Here is a 19,342-nt window from a genome sequence, read left to right on the forward strand (position 1 = left end):
GGCTCCTTCCACAGTTTGGCTATTGTGGCCATTGCTGCTATAAACATCGGGGTGCAGGTGTCCCGACGTTTCATTGCATCTGAATCTTTGGGGTAAATCCCCAACAGTGCAATTGCTGGGTCGTAGAGCAGGTCTATTTTTAACTCTTTGAGGAACCTCCACACAGTTTTCCAGAGTGGCTGCACCAGTTCACATTCCCACCAACAGTGTAAGAGGGTTCCCTTTTCTCCGCATCCTCTCCAACATTTGTTGTTTCCTGCCTTGTTAATTTTCCCCATTCTCACTGGTGTGAGGTGGTATCTCATTGTGGTTTTGATTTGTATTTCCCTGATGACAAGTGATGCAGAGCATTTTCTCATGTGCATGTTGGCCATGTCCATGTCTTCCTCTGTGAGATTTCTCTTCCTGTCTTTTGCCCATTTCATGATTGGATTGTTTGTTTCTTTGGTGTTGAGTTTAATAAGTTCTTTATAGATTTTGGAAACTAGCCCTTTATCTGATATGTCATTTGCAAATATCTTCTCCCATTCTGTAGGTTGTCTTTGAGTTTTGTTGACTGTATCCTTTGCTGTGCAAAAGCTTCTTATCTTGATGAAGTCCCAATAGTTCATTTTTGCTTTTGTTTCTTTTGCCTTTGTGGATGTATCTTGCAAGAAGTTACTGTGGCCGAGTTCAAAAAGGGTGTTGCCTGTGTTCTCTTCTATGATTTTGATGGACTCTTGTCTCACAAGGAAATATTAGTTTAAATATATTGCCTTAATAGATTGAAGGAAAACAATTTTAGGATCATTTCTACAGATATTATAGCAGTATTTGATAAATCAATATTCATTTGTGATAAAGCAAAGAAATAAAAACCAGTTTTTGGTCATCTAGGAGAGGATACTTTCCCAATAGCCATTGTCATAGTTAGCATTGAAATACATAAGGAACATTTTCTAAGTGTGTCCTTTGAACTATGGATCTATTTTTTTTTTAAGTTTTATTTCATTGATGTATATCATTTTACCAATACCATGTTGTCTTAATTGCTTAGTTTTGTTTTTGTTTTTTTAGAGTGCACATGAATGTGAGGGGTGAGAAGGAGCAGAGGGAGAAGGAGAGAGAGAATCTTGAGTATGCTCCATGCTGGACATGGAGCTTGACACGGGGCTCAATCTCATGACCATAATATCAAGACCTAAGCCAAAATCAAGAGTTGAACACTTAACTGACTGAGCCACCCAGATACCCTGCAATTGCTTAGTTTTATTTTAAGTACAGAAATCAAGTAATGTGAATCCTCCTTTATTTCTTTTTCTCAAACTTGTTCTACCATTCTAGGTCCTCCACTTTTCCATATAAAGTTTAGAATCAGCCTGCCAAATTCTACCAAAAACTATGCTGGAATTATTTTTGAGATTGCATTGAATATATACTTCAGTTTGGAGAAGACTTGATATTCTAACAATATTGAGTCTTTCAATCCGAGAATATTTTATATAGTGCCATTTTTACTTAGGTCTTTTTTATTTATCTCTTTTAAGTTTTATGTTTTTTAAGCATACATATTTTACATATATTTTGTTAGCTCTGTCTCGTTTTTTGTTGCTATTTTAAATGATACTTTTTAAATTAAGTTTTTAATTTTAATTCCAGTATAGTTAATGTACAGTCTTATATTAGTTTTGGGTGTACAATATAGTGATTCAACACTTACATACAATACCCTATGCTCATCACAAGTGCACTCCTTAATCCCTATCACCTATTTAATCCATCCTCCCACCCACCTCTTCTCTATAACCATCAGTTTTTTCTCTTTCGTTAAGAATTTGTTTCTTGGTTTGTCTCCTTCTTTTTTCCTTTGCTCATTTGTTTTGTTTCTTAAATTTCACATATGAGTATTGTATGGTATTTGTCTTTCTCTGACTGATTTCACTTAGCATTATACTCTCTAGCCCCCTGTATGTTGTTGCAAATGGCAAGATTTCATTTTTTTAAAAGATTTTATTTATTTATTTATTTGAGAGAGAATGGGAGAGAGCCTACCTACACATGAGCAGAGAGAGGAGCAGAGACAGAGAATCTCAAGCAGACTCTGTGCCACTGAGTGTGGGGCTGGATGCCCCACTGAGTGTGGGGCTGGACTCCATAACCCATGAGATCATGACCTGAGCTGAAACCAAGAGTTGGACGCTTAACTGACTGAGCCACTCAGGCATCTCCCCACACTACATCTTCTTTATTCCTTCATTAGTCAATGGGCACTTGCAATGCTTCCATAATTTGGCTATTATAAATAATGCTGCTATAAACATAGAGGTGCATGTATCCCTTTTAATTTGTGTTTTTGTATTTTTTGGGTAAGTTACCCAGTAAGGCAATTATTAGATGATAGCGTAGTTCAATTTTAACTTTTTTTTTTTTCAATTTTAACTTTTTGAGGAACCTCCATATGTTTTCCACAGTGGCTGCACCAGTTTGCATTTCCACCAACAGTGTGTGAGGGTTTCTTTTTCTCCATATCCTCACCAACACCTTTTGTTTCTTGTGTTTTTGATTTTAGCTATTCTGACAGGTGTGAGGTGATATCTCATTGTAATTTTGATTCGTATTTCCCTGATGATCAATGATGTTGAACATCTTTTCATGTGTCTGTTGGCCATCTGGATGTCTTCTCTGGAGAAATGTCTGTTTGTGTCTTCTGCCCATTTTTTAATTGGATTGTTTTTTGGGTATTGAGCTGTATAAGTTCTTTATATATTTTGGATTCTAACCCTTTATTAGATGTGTCATTTGCAAATATCTTCTTGCATTCTAGTAGGTTGCCTTTTAGTTTTGTTGATTGTTTCCTTTACTGTGCAGAAGCTTTTTATTTTGATATAGTTTCAATAGCTTATTTTTATTTCATTTCTTTGCTTCAGGAAACATATCTAGAAAAATATTTCTATGGCTGATGTCAGAGGAATTATTGCCTGTGTTCTTCTAGGATTTTTTTTTTTTTTTAAGTAGGCTCCATGTTCAATGTGGAGCAGAGTGTGGGGCTTGAACTCACATCCCTGAGATCAAGACCTGAACTGAGATCCAGAGTCAGACACTTAACTGACTGAGCAACCCAGGTACCCCTCTTCTAGGATTTTTATGATTTTAGGTCTCTCATTTAGGTCTTTGATCCATTTTGAGTTTATTTTTGTGTGTGGTTTAAGAAAGTGATCTGGTTTCTTTCTTTTGCATGTAGCTCTTCAGTTTTCCTGGCACCATTTGTTGAAGAGACTGTCTTTTCCCCATTATATATTCTTTCCTGCTTTATCAAATATTAATTGACCATATAATTGTAGGTTTATATTTGAGTTTTCCATTCTGTTCCATTGTTGTATGTATCTATCTTTGTGCCAGTATCAGTCTGTTTTGGTTACTGCAGCTATGTAATATTTCTTGAAGTCTGGAATTGTGATACCTCCAGTTTTGTTTTTCTTTTTCAGGATTGCTTTGGCTATTTGGGGTTTTTGTGGTTTCATACAAATTTTAGGATTGTTTGTTTTAGTTCTATAAAAAATGCCATTAGTATTTAGGTAGGGATTGCATTAAATCTACAGATTGCTTTGGGTAGTCTAGACATTTTAGCAATATTTGTTCTTTCAATCCATGAGCATGGAATGTCTTTCCAGTCATTTGTGTTGTCTTTGATTTCTTTTATCAGCATTTTAAAAGTTTTCAGAGTACAGGTCTTTCTCCTTTTTGGTTAAGTTTATTCTGAAATATTTTAATTATTTTTGGTGCAGTTGTAAATAGGATTGTTTTCTTAATTTCTCTTTCTGTTGCTTCATTATTAGTGCATAGGGATCTGGGATTTTGGAGATTTTATTTATTTGAGGGGGTGAGGGATAGATGGAGAGAAAGAATCTCAAGCAGACTCCATATCTAGCACAGAGTCTGATGAGGGGCTCAATCTCATGAACCGGAGATCATGACCTGAGCTGAAATCAAGAGTTGGATGCTTAACTGACTGAGCCATTCAGGTGCCCGGAGATCTGGGATCTTACATGAAAAAGGATATCTTGGTATATTAGTTACAATAAAGCAAGATGTTTTAACAAACACTAATATTTCAACAGCTTAATAAAAGAGGAACTTATTTTTCACTCATGTAATAGTCTCATGTGGATGTTTTTGGTTGATAGACAGTTTTTCTCTGTATAGATTCAGGGACTCAGGTCCCTTGCATGTGGTTTTTACCATTTCCTAGGGCCTTGAAATCATCTCTTTCCAGCTGGCAGAAAAACAAAGATATGTTGGAGGATGCACACTCTCAATTACTTTGGCCTTGACATGATGCCTATCATTTGTATTCACATTCTCACATTCCATTGGTTGGCCAGATAGGTAGGTGGTCTCAGCTGTCTCTAAGGTATATTTGTATGTTGGGGGTGGGGGAGCATGGGAGAATGGGAGATAGTTTCTGACTGGGCAACCACAAATAAGGGAAAGGGATAGGCATTCTCATTGGTAATTGGCAGGAGGACCACCTGAATGGAGGACACTGTGGTAATATCTTTAAAATTTTTTTAAATATATATCCTTTGAGTTAAACTCCACTTCTAGCAATTTTTCCTGTAGATATATTTACGTTTTAAGGATACATCTAACAATATTGTAGTAGTGAAAGATTAGAAATATTCTGAATGTCCACGGAAGGGGACATGAACAAGTTATTATATTTCCATACAATGGAACACTTTAGCTACCAAGAGGAATAAGGTAGTGATATATGTATTGCCTGAGGAGAGAAAAATGAGGTACAAAATTTTGTGTGTATGGCTACCACTTTTTAAAAAAGAAATATATACACAGAAGTAAAATATTTGTGGAAGAATCACAAGAAACTGGTAACAGTGGTTGTTTCTGGTTTAAACTAAAAGATAATGATGGAATGGGATGGGAGAGAGACATGTTTTTACTGTATACTCTTTTATACCTTTTGGTATGTACCCTCTTAAATATAAAAGTCAGCTGTAGAAAAATGTAAATTACATGGAAAGATGGTTGTAATATATTGTTGCCTGAAAAAGCTATTTACTGAAAGGAATGTACAGTATGGTTTCATTTTTATAATAAATAAATTTTTAAATGGTGTATATAAAAATATAGTGATTTATTTGTGATCTTTTGCTTATCTGTATTTAGAAATTTTTTATAATGAACATATATCACCTTTGTAATGAAAATATATGAATAAAAATTAAAAAAGAAAGACAATGAAAAATTTTCCTAGTAGTCCCTAAAGTTAACACTGTCATGAACTCTTTCCCCATTTCAACTTATGCCTCTTATTTGCTTCCATGCTACATTTTTTTCCTACATTCATCACACACCGGATTGCATTATCATGTACACATTTGGCTCACCAGAATGTACTCTGTACATTCTTTAAAGGACTGGATCTTACCAGATTCATGGAGGATTCCCTATCTGTGCCAAGAACAGTGTCTTTCTCATAACAGGTGTGCAGTAAATATTGAGTTGGTGCTTGAAGCAGGGAGCACAATGAGTAAAGTGGTTGTGCATTTTGTTGTTACCTGATGCAACCTGTATTCAATACTGTGCCAGATTCATTCTTTAGTGATGCCAGGGGCTTATTAGGTGCAGTGCAAAGCACGTGGGCCAAAGGGTTTCCTTCCTAAAATGATATTGGTTGCCTCTAGAGATCTCTGTCTCTGCATCTTAGATTAGTTAATGTGGATTGATTGCAGAAATATATATATTAAAACATGACATAAAGTTAAAAATCTAAAAATAATCAAATTGCTGATGACATGGTCTCTCCTGTTTTACAGGTGAGACATGCCTATGGGCTTTGGTATGTTAATTTATATCTGTTTCCTCCTATTTTTCTCTCCATACTATTTTCCTTTTCCTGTTTTTATCCTCTTGCTACAACCTATCCCTGTACATATAGCTGTAGTTCTGATATAGTTATCAGGGGTCAATTATGAATGAATGGGAAGAAATACAAATAGAAGAATTAGGAACTAATAACATTACTTACAGCAGTAAATTTTGTTTTTTCATTGAAAATTACTTGAGAATTGCTTTGATGGTCTGGCTTCTCTCCAAGTCCCAGTTTTATTGCCATTAATCTCTTGCCACTTTATTGTCTTACTCTCTCTGTTTCTCCCCTACATTCTAGTCCTTCGAGGGCCTTTCCTCAAACCTTTTCTTACTGAGCGGTCCTCTACATATGTCCATTCATTCAAGTACTGCCTTCTCACAAAGAGCCAATTCAGATGCCACTTCCTCAAAGAAGTCATCAGACCTTCTTAGTCAATTTCACTCTGCTCATTCTTCCATTAAATCGTTATATCCTCATTAGAGCACTAATTAAAGTTTATTTGTTAATTTGTTCATTATGTACACATTCATTGAGTGTCTACTGTGCATAAATTCTTGCGGGAGCTGGGTTAAGAGACCACTAAAGACAGTCTTCAGGAAGCTTACAGAATGGTGGTGGAGGCAAATGAGCAGAACCATTTCAGTGCAATGTAGTAAGTGAAGTGTGTGCAGGATTCTGTGGGAGCACAGAGAGGGAGCATCAAATATAGCAGGGGTTGGGGAATTCCAGAGAGATTCGAGTTGATTATTGAAGTTGGAGAAATGGAGGTAGGGAAAGGAATTTCCCAGATTAATGGAACAGCACAGTGTGAGTCATTGAGATGTGAAATGTCTTGCATATCTGAAGAATAAGTAGCTCAGGCTGGAGTGTGGATGGGGGAGGTGGCAGGAGATTCATTCAAGGAAGCAAGTCATGGTGGAATTGTGATGGGACTTTTGTGCCAAGCTAGGGACATGAGCTTTCTGAAAGCAATACAGAGCCCCAGAAGGATTTTATGGTGGAAGCAATGTAAGGAAGCTTTGAATTCTGTGTTTCCTGAGGGCAGGAATCAAGTAGTATACATCATGATACCACCTTAGCACCTAATACAGAGCTTAATACTGGAAGCCCAGTAAAATTGAACTGAGTTTACTGGATACTGCTCTATTTTTTTTCAAGGATTAGTTTATCTGAAATAATAACAGTAATAGTATTGAACCCTTTTGCACTCTATTAAATCTTTTTAGATTATCCTATCCTTACTACTCTCTGAGGTAAGTACAGTGGCTTAGAGGGTTTGAGTGAGGGGAGCAGTATAATAGTTAAGTCTGCTTAGGTTTAAATTTAAGCCCCTCCACTTGCTAACTTTGGACCTCAAAGTTACACATGTGCCTCAGTTTCCTTGTTTGTAAACTGATAATGATAATGATATACCTCATAGGGTATTGTGAGGAGTAATGATACATGTAAATACATGGGAAGTAGTTGGCCTTATCATTACTAAGTGATTACATGCTCAGTGAATATAATTCTTAGCTATTATTAAGAAATATTACCCAAAGTCACATTGGTGACATTAGTGGTGAAGCCCAGGATAAACAAGGCAATTTGATTTCAGAATCTTTAATTACTATTTATTCTATGTTATAACTACTTCTGTAGTTATAGTGAGATGAGTAAAGATGGGTTATAAGCAGTGAAGCAAAATGAAGAATTTCAGTCAACATGGGAAATACCATTTGAGGGAGGGAATTCTTAGGGCTCTTCAAATTACCCCCAATTAAAGAACTCTTCCTTTGCTATCCTTTCTGCACATAAAGGACTTATGTGAGTAGTATATCTCTCTAATTTAAGTAGATGATATTAATTCCAGATTCTTAATGCACATGGCTAATGAACCTAGAGGATGTCTTACAAAGTCTCCCTCTAGTTGTTTATCTGCTAGTACTGGCACCTGGTATTACAATGTCAAGTCTTGTAGCTGTTCCTCTTCTCCATACTCCTTAGATTTTTCCAACTTTAGGACCCAAGTGGGAGTCTTATGTTGGAGGATGTTGTGCAAACCACATGCGTAAAGAAAATAATTTACATTTTTCCTTTCTTAGCTTCTGGAACATCAGTGATTCCATCCTCCCACTTCGATTGGGCAGAAATTGAGGTATTCTCCTTATGCTCCCTCATTTTCTCCAAAAGGCACCACACACACACACACACACACACACACACACACACTCCTTGCCATACATGTCAGAGGGATCCAGCATAACTACTTTCTTTCTGATTCAAGGACCCAAGAACATACAAAGTCTTTGGTAATAGAGGATTACCAGCAATTCACTTTTTCTTCTCCATTCCTACTCTTTCCAGTCATAACCTCTTTTAGCTTTCTTTTCTCTCTTTTTTTTTTTTTTGTGCTCACCATTTTATCCCTTTATCCTTTGCACAATGCTTGGTATATAGTAGGCATTCAATAAATATTTTTGAAAGAATAAAAGAAAGGCAAGATGCATTGTATATCCAGTACCTTAATGATATTCAATTACAGAAAAGTGTGCAAAAATATTGCCTTTCTTTAAATTTTATGGGAATAGATTGCTTTTAGCAAGCAGGCCCCACCTTCAACTCCACTGCCACATTAGGGCTCACACAACTTCAAGATTTATTGCCCTGAATATAGCTCTGGTGGTAAGGAACTGAATGGATGCCTCACAAATGAGGGAGGAGATCTCCAGGTTGGAGGCAGGTCTGTCTTATGGGATCTGCTATTTTTCCAAATTCTTTTGCAATTGCATGACTTCAAGTAAAAAAGTTTCCACAAATTTAAGTCCACATGGAAATTAACAAGTCATAGGAGACATATTGCTGTTAGAGAAGGGTTGGGAGAAAATAATCTGAGGAAAATAGAAGATATCCAGGGCCCATGGCTCAAAATAAATAACCTTTGTAATTCTGGTCTCTATATGAACTCAAATTTATGTAGATAGCAGTGCTGAGCCAAACCTCTTTCTGGTTTCCTAGGAAAACACTTAGAGATGTGAAAAAGAGGCTTAAACTTTAGGATCTTATCCTTGCTTGAAAGTCCAGACTCATGTTTAGTCTGGGCCATGATGACACACCAGTAGACTATCCAGACATGTTTAAGGCAGTGAACTTAGTCCTTCAGGACTTTGATTGGCCCTGGATCTCCTACTGCAATATGCAGAAACAGTGTGTCCAAGGATGAACATCTTCTGAAGCCCAAGCATACTGTGTGTGTGTGTTTGTGTGTGTGTATGTGTCTACAACCTGGAAGTAATCTCTAAGACTTAAGCGAAAGTGTTATCCAGGCTTGAATTTGGTGTGCTTCACATCAAATCTTGTTTACTACTTGCTCTGTCTCCAAACCTCCTTAAAAAATATTACCTTAAGTTTACTTTTCTTACCTTTCTAAGAAATTAGAAAAAGAAGACCAAATTAAACCCAAGGTTGAAGATAAGAGCAGAAATCAACCAGATAGAAAAGAGACAGTTAAGAGAGAAAATTGACAAAGCACAAAGTTTGACCTTAGAAAAATGAAATTGATATACCTCTACCATGATTGATAAGGACAGAAAACAGAAATTACCAACATGAAAAAAAAATTGTGAACATGATGAATGAAATAGGAATGTCACTAGATCATACTGACATTGAAAGAATAATGAAAAAATAATATGGAAATTTTATGATATTAAATTCAACAAATTAGAGGTTTTCAAATTACTTTAAAACATTACTTACTAAAGCTAATACAAGATGGAATAGAAAATCTGAATATCCATATATCTATCTAAAATCTTGAATTTGTGATAAAAAAGCCTTCCCATGAAGAAAATTATAGATTTGCATGGTCTCTTTGATGAATACTATCAAATATTTAAAGAAAAAACAATGTGAATGCTAAACAGATTTAAAAGTGAAGAAATGAACAATCCCTAACTCATTTTTTTTAAGCAAGCATTACCCAGACACCAAAGCTGAGAAAAATATTTCAAAAAAAGAAAAAAAAAAAGAAAATTGCTGATGAGCATTCCTTGTGATTATAGCCACTGTGTTATACTGAATGTCCCTACAAAATTCATATGTTCAAATCCTAATGCCCGAGTGTGATGGAGAAGTTAACAGTCTGCAACCTGGAAGAAGGCCCTTACTAGACACTGAATCTATTGGTGCCTTGACTTCATAGCCTCCAGAACTGAGAGAAAGAAATATTTGTTGTTTAAAGTCACTAAGTCTATGGCATTCTGTTATAGCAATGTGAACTGAGACAGAAAGAAGAATCCTTAATGAAATATTAGGAGGTTGAATCTAGCAATATAAAAAAGTTAATACCTCATAATCAAGTGGAGTCTATTCCAGGAATACAAAATTGTTTAATCCAAAAATTAGTTAATGTATTTCACGTATTAGTATAATAAAGGAAAAAAGCCCATATAATCCTCTCAGTAAGTGCAGAAAAAGCATTTCACAAAATTCAACAATTCTTGACTTAGCAAATCAGAAATAGAAAGAAATTTGTTTAACTTGAAGAGCATTTACAAAATGCCTATAGTACTATAATATTTAACATTAGAATATTGAAAGCCTTCCTCATGATTGAGAATAAAGTATGGCTATCCTCTCTCACTACTTCCATTTGATACTGCACTGGAGTTCTTGCCATTGCAATAACGCAAGAAAAAGAAGTAAAAGCTATAAAGTTTGGAAAGAAAGAAGTAAAACCCTCTATTTCTTCTGGATATGATTCTTTACATAGAAAATCTTAAGGAAGCAAAAAAAAAAGCTACTAGAACTTATAAGTGAATTTTAAAAGGACAAAGTAATTTAGAAAGGCCATAGGGAATTTAATAAGTGAATTTAGAAAAAACACAGAACTTAGGTGAAATGAATTTTTATAGATCAGCAGCAAACAATTGGGAAACACAATTAAGAATATAATTCTGTTTTAGCTCCTCCAAACATAAAATACTTAAGAGATGGATCAGAGATCCAAACATAAAATAAAAACTATGAAACTTCTAGAAGAAAACACAAACTTGGGTTAGGAAAAGCTAGAGAGAGCACAAATGGCACTGAACAGAAGGAAAAAAAAACCTGATAAAATGGAATGAAACATTTTTGCTGATCAAGTTACCATGGCAAGAACAGAAAGAGAAGACATGTATTGGGAAAAAATATTTACAATACACATCTATAAACCAGTATTAATAGAAACCCAATACAAAATGGTCAAAAGACTTGAGCAGGTGGTTCATGAAGGAAGATGTATAAGCACCTGCAGTTGCTCAGTACCATTAGTCTTCAGGGAAAACACAAAAGTATGAAATACCATTTCATACCTAATACGATAGCTAAAATTAAAAAGACAAAATCAGTTGTTGGTGAAGATGTAGAGAAGCTGCTGGTGAGAGTATAAAATTACACAGTCACTTTGGAAAAATTTCTGGTAGTTTCATATAAAATTAGTCGTACACCTGTGGCTCAGAAATTCTACTTCTAGTTATTTATCCAAAAGAAATGAGACCTATGCTCACAGCAATTTTATTTATTCCAGCCCCAAACTGGAAAGAACCCAAATATCCATCAACAGAAGGATAAATTATGGTAGAAGTCATTTAAATACCCAGCAAGAAAAAAGAATGACCTACTGATTTATACAGCAACATGAGCAAATCCCAAATACATTGTTTGAGTGCAAGAAACAAGACACAAAATAATATGTACTGAATGATTCTATTTATATAAAATTATAGGGATACCTGGGTGGCGCAGTGGTTTAGCGCCTGCCTTTGGCCCAGGGCGCGATCCTGGAGACTCGGGATCGAATCCCACGTCGGGCTCCCAGTGCATGGAGCCTGCTTCTCCCTCTGCCTATGTCTCTGCGCCTCTCTCTCTCTCTGTGACTATCATAAATAAATAAAAGTTAACAAAAAAAGTAAAAAAAAAAGATTTTATAAAATTATAGAAGGCAAAATTTGCGTTTATAGAAATAAGAACAGTGGTTGTCTATGGGGGTACACAGTAACTTCCTGGAATGATGGAAGTATTTGATATCTTGATTGGGACCACAGTAGTTATATGGGTATGTATATTTATCAAAACTCACTGAATTGTACACTTAAGGTTAGACATTTCATAGTATGTATATTTTACCTCTATTAAAACCAAACCAAGGGCAGCCCCGGTGGCTCAGTGGTTTAGCGTCGCCTTCGCCCAGGGCATGATCCTGGAGACCCAGGATCAAGTCCCACCTCGAGCACCCTGCATGGAGCTTGCTTCTCTTTCTGCCTGTGTCTCTGCCTCTCTCTCTCTCTCTCTCTCTGTGTGTGTGTGTCTCTCATGAGTAAATGAATAAAATCTTAAAAGAAAAACCAAACCAACAGTTAATTAACTATATGCTGTTGTAACAGTGACCTAGAGAGTTAAAAATAAGAAGTTGAGCAAAAATTATAGTGAAGAACAAACAACATGGATGGTAACTTTATTTATTTATTTATTTATTTATTTATTTATTTATTTATTTATTTATTTAGAGAGCATGTACACTGGCATAGGGAAGGGGCTTAGGGAGAGGGAGAGAGAGAATCTCAAGTAGGATCTATGCATGCCCAGTACAGAGCCTGACTTGGGGCTTGATCTCATGGCCCGGATTCATGACCTGAGCTGAAATCAGGAATTGAATGTTTAACTGACTGAGCCACCCATATGCCCCTTCCTAGCCATTGTTTTATTTATTTATTTATTTTTTTTCTAGCCATTGTTTTAAAGACAGAAAGGCTAAATATTGGAACAGAAGAGATAAATTATTATTACCTAGAAAGTACTTAGAAAACAAATGAATCAAATGAAAAACTTCTAGAGCTAAAGTGAATTTTTAGTAGTCTAGTTAGAGTACGTGTGCATATACACATATATGACATACACACATGCATGTATATACATACATATATGTACATATATGCATGCTAATTTTACATGTATATATGAGCCAACACAACCAGCTAAAATATAATCGCAGAAAACGATCCCTTCCACAGTTAAAATAAAAATATACAGAGACCTAGGAATCAATTTGTCAAGAAATAGGACTGTATGAAGAAAGCAACAAAATTTCCTAAGGGATGAGAAAAGACTTGGATAAGTGGATACAGACCATGTTTCTGGATGAAAAGACTCAAAATTATAAAACGAATTATAATTATAAAATTTTACAACATTATAAAAATTCCTCTAACTTATTCTTTAAATTTTAACCAAAATTAAGTTAGGTTTTGGGAATGCCACAACATGATTCTAAAGTTTAAATGGAATTACAAACATTGAAAGATCCCTAAAAAATATTTTAGAAAAAATGAAGGGAGAATTGCCCTGTAAATTATTAAAGCACTTTATGGAGCTGTGATGATTTGTTTTGTGTGGAATGAGTTCAGAAATAGATCATCAGATCCTAACAAGAGAATCAAAGGTCTAGAAACAGTCACAAGTATATATAACATATTAGTATATAATGAAGTTACAAACTTTAGGTCAACAGAAAAAATGCTGTATTATTAAAAAAATAGCATTGGCTGGGGTACTAGTAAGCTTATGTTAGAAAAGGCATTTTGGGGTTTTCCTGACCCACCTCTTCACAATGTCAAATTCCCCTAACTCCCAGTTTCCCCATCCTCTGCAGCTACTTCCAATTTGCTCCATTACCTCTTTGTCCAAAATTTCTCTCATATTCTTTCTTGGGCCTAGCTTTATCTTGTCCTCCCCATTTTCCCCTTTCCTGGGTTTATTTTCCAGCTGATGATTCTTTCCCTTGCCAGTCAGTGTAAGACTTCACAAGTCTTTTTGTCTTCTTCATGCACCTATCTACCTCAAAATGGCCTTATTATTACTGGGTTGGATGAAGCCATCTTTTTTTGAGGGATGTTGAGAGAGGAGTGAGTGAATGAACTCCATGAATCGGGTCAATAGATTACTGCAGAGTTTCCTTTGTGGGTCTAAAGGAGAAGAGGCTGTGGATACTCAGGTCTTGGTACTTCTGTCACCACCAGAGTTGAACAAACTGTGGGTCATTTGCAAACTGGGATGCATTCGTCACAAATGAAACCAAGACAGTGGTTTGAGGCTGCATGAGTACTCCTAAGAGGACTCAGGGGCTGCCAGATGTGGGTGGTGAAGGGCTGGCAGACAGGGCATGCCTACCTAAATATGATTTTACCAGAGCAATATTTGTATGTTGAAGGTACCCATAAGAAGTTCCTGCTACAACAATGTTTGAAGATCACTCCTTAATAAAACAATTAAATGATAAATACTTTCGATAGAAAACAACTGCTTTAAAAAGCAGTATGAATTGTAAGTTAAAAAATATGGCTACAAAAGGCACTTAAGAGTAGTCAGATCTGAGTGGTGCAAAGTGAATGATAGATTCACTTTTGCTTATCTTTATTTAAAACATTTTATAGTGATAACATGTTATTGTTATTTGTTGTAGTTTTTATACCTTTGAGGTATAATTTAGATAACAGTAAAATGACAAATTTTAAGTGCATAATTTGATGACATTTCACATATGTATACATCTATGTGACCACCACGCAGATAAAAATCTAGACTATGTCTATGACCCAAGAGAGTTTCCCTATGGCCCCTGCCAGTCAGTAGCCCCACTCCCCATGTCCCACTAGAGATAACTACTAGTTTGACCTACATTAGATTAGTTTTTGCCTTTTTTAGAGCTTCTTGTAAATGGAATCACATAGTATGTACCTGTTTAGTCTAGATTATTTTGTTTAACATAGTATTTATGAGATCTATTCATATTATATATATTAGTATGTTTTCTTCAAATTGCTTAGTGATATACCATTTAATGATTATAACACAATTTGTTTATTCTTTTGTTGGAGATTTGGATTATTTACAGTTTTTTGCTATTAAGAATAAAGTGGCTTGTGGGGGTGCCTGGTGGCTAAGTTGTAGAGCATGTGACTCTTAATCTCAGGGTTGTGAGTTCAAGCCCCATGTTGGGCATAGAACTTATTTAAAAAACAAACAGAACAAAACAAACACACAAAAAGAAAAAAGTGGCTCTGTACAACCTTGTATGATTTATTTAGTGGGCATATCATCCCTTTCTCTTGGGTTATGCCTAGAAGTAGGGTTACTGGATATCTGCATCTTTAACTTTTCAAGACTTTGCCAAATTTTTCATCAAAGTGGTTGCATGAATTTGCTTTTAAATCACCAATACTTGAGAGTTGCCCATTTTCTTTTCCCTTTACCACTGTACATTTCAAACAAGGCAGATTTTTCCCTATGGAAAGATCCAAACTAAGCGGGGGGAATGTGGCAAAACCAACTCTCATGTGGACCAGCATCCAATCTGAGAGAAACATGCAGAGAACAACAGGTTTTGAGTTGACAGTTGTTTTTGGTGTCTGTGTGTGTCTGGGTTGCAAGCCCCAGAGGAGTGTGGGAGACAGAGGTGTGCAGAAAGCCAGTCTCAGGAAAGTGCTTACAGACATTAGATAAGAGGTCAGGTTCCCAGGTGAATTGGTTCCAGCTCTTCAGGGAACCAGAGGCTCTTGGGTAGAAGGGATAGATTCATGAGCTGGCCATATGCTGAATGCTTAGATGATTTAGGTTTCATCTACTGTTTACACCAGCATTAGGATCGCTGTTGCTTTGCCTTTCGGGATACACAGGGTAGGAAGCTCTTAAGATGACACTAAACTTGGGCTAACTTGAACTTGCAAGTAGAAAAACTTCCATAGATATGATAGAGCTGATATAGACAAAGATGTCAGTACCCAAACCCAAGCATACAATTGAACCTAGTTCTGGGCCACAGTTTGGGTGTCAGTTTTCTAGGCAGGAAGCTAAGTGGTAGGAAGTGAGGTCTATAAATGTGCGAACCAAGTAGGTGTTGCTTGCCAAGACAAGTGGAACCATCTGAACTGAGTACCTGTTGGTGAGTACAGGGACAGTGGCAATGAGGCCAGGTTCTCAGGGGTAGCTTCCATATAGTTTACTCACCTTTGGTCAATTTTATGTTTATAGTCTGGATCCTTAGGCCTCCCTGGACGAAGCAGAAAATGGCTACTGATGACCCACATGAAAGAGTTTGGCTAACTCTGACTCTCCTTCTAACATATATCTTGAATCCTTTTGCTTTCCTCCAATTTTATTGCCGTCACTTACGTTGAAGCCATGGTATAGATTCCTCAATGTATTCCAACAGCCTCTTCGCCAGTCTCCTGTATCAACTTCTGACCCACTCAAATTCATTCCACACAGCATTACTCATTTATTATGTTATTCCCTTTCTTGGAAATAACATGATTCTTAAATTCATGTCAAAGTTTCAGGAGCATGTATTTGAAGCATATATTTGTAGATAATGTAGATACTAGAAAATGTGCCAGTTTGGGAGTTAGAAGATTCAGGTTCTAATCCTGGCACAATCACTAACCACCTATATGACTGAGCAATCTCTCCTCCACCCCCTATGTCTCAGTTTCCTTATATGTAAGGTAAAGAATAGGACCAAACTATAAAGTCCCTGGGGACCTTGGTAGGTCTAAGATTCTGCCATAGTTTGTGGTGCTAACTCAGAGGATTTTTCTTGAGTTCTTTCCTGGAGTGGAGAGAAAGAAGAGAGACCCTAGATGGGATTTCAGTCAGCTCTCCCACCTCTTCTGAGAGATGGCTGGCATCCTTGAAGTTTTAAGACAATCGCCATATACTGAGGAAAACCATACAAAAATGCTTCAAGAACATTTCCTCTTTTCAGCAGGTTGTGTCTCAAGGACTGACAGTTCCCTATGGTTTTGCACTGCAGATGTCAGCCCATGTCAAGTTCTCTGTGTTTCACTGCACACTTGACGTTGGGGTTGTGTGGATTCCCAGAAGCTCCCCAGTCCAGGTCTGGTGGTAGAAGGTAGGTCCATAAGTTCCATGAGTATTACTGCCATCTTTGTAGGGTTCTGACTGAGTGGCGAATATAGACCTATATTCAATTGTCCAGTTACGATTTTTAAAATATAAGTCTTGGGACACCTGAGTGGCTCAGCGGTTGAGTGTCTGCTTTTAGCCCAGGGCATGATCCCAGAGCTCCAGGATTGAGTCTGGTGTTGGGCTCTCTGCGAGGAGCCTGCTTCTCCCTCTGCCTATGTCTCTGCCTTCTTCCTGTGTCTCTCATGAATAAATAAATAAAATCTTTAAGAAATATATATGTCTTATGGCATAGAACTATACACATGTACTATATAAATGTCATTTCCTGGTTTTAATTTTGTACTATAGTTCCATAAGATGCATTCATTGGGGAGAACTGGGTAAAGGGACATGGGATCTCTTTGTTATATATTTGCAACTTCCAGTGAATCTTTAATTGTTTCAAAATTTTTTTTTGAGGGATCCCTGGGTGGCGCAGCGGTTTGGCGCCTGCCTTTGGCCCGGGGCGCCGATCCTGGAGACCCGGGATCGAATCCCACATCGGGCTCCCGGTGCATGGAGCCTGCTTCTCCCTCTGCCTGTGTCTCTGCCTCTCTCTCTCTCTCTGTGACTATCATAAATAAATTAAAAAAATTAAAAAAAATTTTTTTTGAAAAATAAGTCTTTATAAGGTGGTTAACAGGACTCCATAGGGTTGATTCCATAATGTCTCCCACAGTTGAGTTGGAGCTTTTTTTTTTCCCTAAAGCACAATGTAGATTACCTCACAACGTAGTGGTTTTTCATAATTTCTAGTATGAGGTTTGGTCCCCAGAATTTCCTTTTGAAAGCTCAACCTACACATTCAGTGTCCTGTGTGTTTACATTGTTTTTGATCAGCACCAAGGCCAACCCTAGCAATAGCACTGTGTGTGCTGCTCTTTCTGGGTCCTTGGATTCCATGCTAGTTCTCACCTTTCTCTTCTCTATTTCTAGGTTCAGCCCCACTTGGCTCTATGTAGACAGAGGAGTGTGGACTGGCCTGGTTGATGCCCTTCCCAGACCTCTGAAGAGGAGAGGTCTGGAGAGCCTTCAAAAGACCACTGGGGCATAGAGGTTGAGACGAGCCTAATAGTCATTTGGGGATTCAGTCAATCAAGAACCCATTCTTCTGTTGGGGTGGAGGGTGTCAAGGGATGAATGAGCAGCAGATGCTGAAGGGAAGAAGGATTAACGATACCCCCAAAGATGTCCATGTCCTAATACTCAGTCCTGTGAATACATCAGATCATGTAGCAAAAGCAAATTAAGGTTGCAGATGGAATTCAGGTTGACCTCAATCAGTTGACCTCAATGCCCTGTGATATTCTTAAGATCCTGGGATCTCTGGTGGGCTCAATGTTATCACAAAGATCCTTAAAAGTTGGAGAGGGAGGCAGAAGAAGAGAGTCAGGGAAAGAGAAGTGATGAAGAAGCAGTCTCAGAGCCATGCTAGGTTGCTGGCTCTGAAGGTGGAGGAAGGGACCATGAGTCAATATACGGGGGTGGCCTCTGCAAAGCTGGAAATGGCAAGTCAATTAATTCTCTCCAAAGCTTTTAGAAGGGAGCACACCTTGGTTTTAGTCCAGTGAGACCTATATCAAATGTCTGACCTACAGAAATATAAAATAATAAATTTATGTCATTTCAAGCCACTGACTTTGTAGCCATTTGTTTATAGCACAGTAGAATGAATACCACAGAAAACCTACATACTACTGCAGTACATAAGCTTTCAGGCAGAGAATTAGCTGAGAGAGGCCTGGGGCTCAGGAATCAGACAGTAGTCTTGGGGCTGGGTAAAGTGAAATCTGAAACAGAAGATAGTGATTGGGAAGCATGAGAAGCCCAAGTTTTAGGTGCATGGTGTTAAAAGGATGGTGCCATGCCAAGGAGGGATTGGGTTAAACATCAGGAAAAGAGAAGGTCAGCTCAAGCAGTCAGAGGAGGAGTTTGGGGACTTGAAGTGCATGGGTAATAGCACAGAGGTGAGACTTGGGTGGGAGGATATATGTGGGGAGAGTGGATTTGTATGAGGCTGGGACACAGAAGAAAGGAATGGAAAGAGCACAAGGCTAGGACTCGAGGAGTCTGGGTTTTAGCCAGTGTCTTTAGACGTAGCTCAATGTGGTACATGTAAATGACAGTGGTCTATGGCTTCCCCCTTAGCAGAATAACTTGGCTCAACTGGTGAGTATTCATTGTATTGCTTTATTGTAGAAATAATGACTATGGCACACCCGAGTCTCCCCATGATCGAAATATTTTGCACTGACAGAGTTGTATGTATATGATGCTTTTCAGGGAACAAGTTGAAAGTCTTTACAAACTGCCATCTCTGATTTCTTTTGGGGTAGGCAGGTAGTAGCCATTTTAAAGTTGGACAGACAGAAACACAGGGCTATGAATCCCCAAATCTCTCTTAATTCTTAAGCATTAAGTATTCCAGAATCCTGAAATACTGAGTTCAGTAAAAATGTCTTTGCATTCTGTTTGATTTTGTAC

General features: G+C 37.3%; 1 long non-coding RNA gene across 5 annotated transcripts in view; it reads left to right on the top strand.

Annotated features, from left to right (window-relative positions):
• The window catches only part of LOC121495925, a 35,826-nt gene extending 17,022 nt beyond the window's left edge, over positions 1–18,804 (top strand). For 2 of the 5 annotated variants that reach the window (XR_005989069.1, XR_005989071.1), the window contains exons 5-6: positions 16,656–16,802; positions 17,795–18,804. This is a non-coding gene — a long non-coding RNA (uncharacterized LOC121495925). The remainder of the gene's footprint in view (positions 1–16,655; positions 16,803–17,794) is intronic. The other 3 variants (XR_005989072.1, XR_005989073.1, XR_005989070.1) reach the window with 2 other exon arrangements.
• Positions 18,805–19,342: the final 538 nt, after the last annotated feature.

Source organism: Vulpes lagopus, chromosome 7 (genome assembly GCF_018345385.1).
Source record: "Vulpes lagopus strain Blue_001 chromosome 7, ASM1834538v1, whole genome shotgun sequence".
NCBI classification, from domain to species: Eukaryota; Metazoa; Chordata; class Mammalia; order Carnivora; family Canidae; genus Vulpes; species Vulpes lagopus.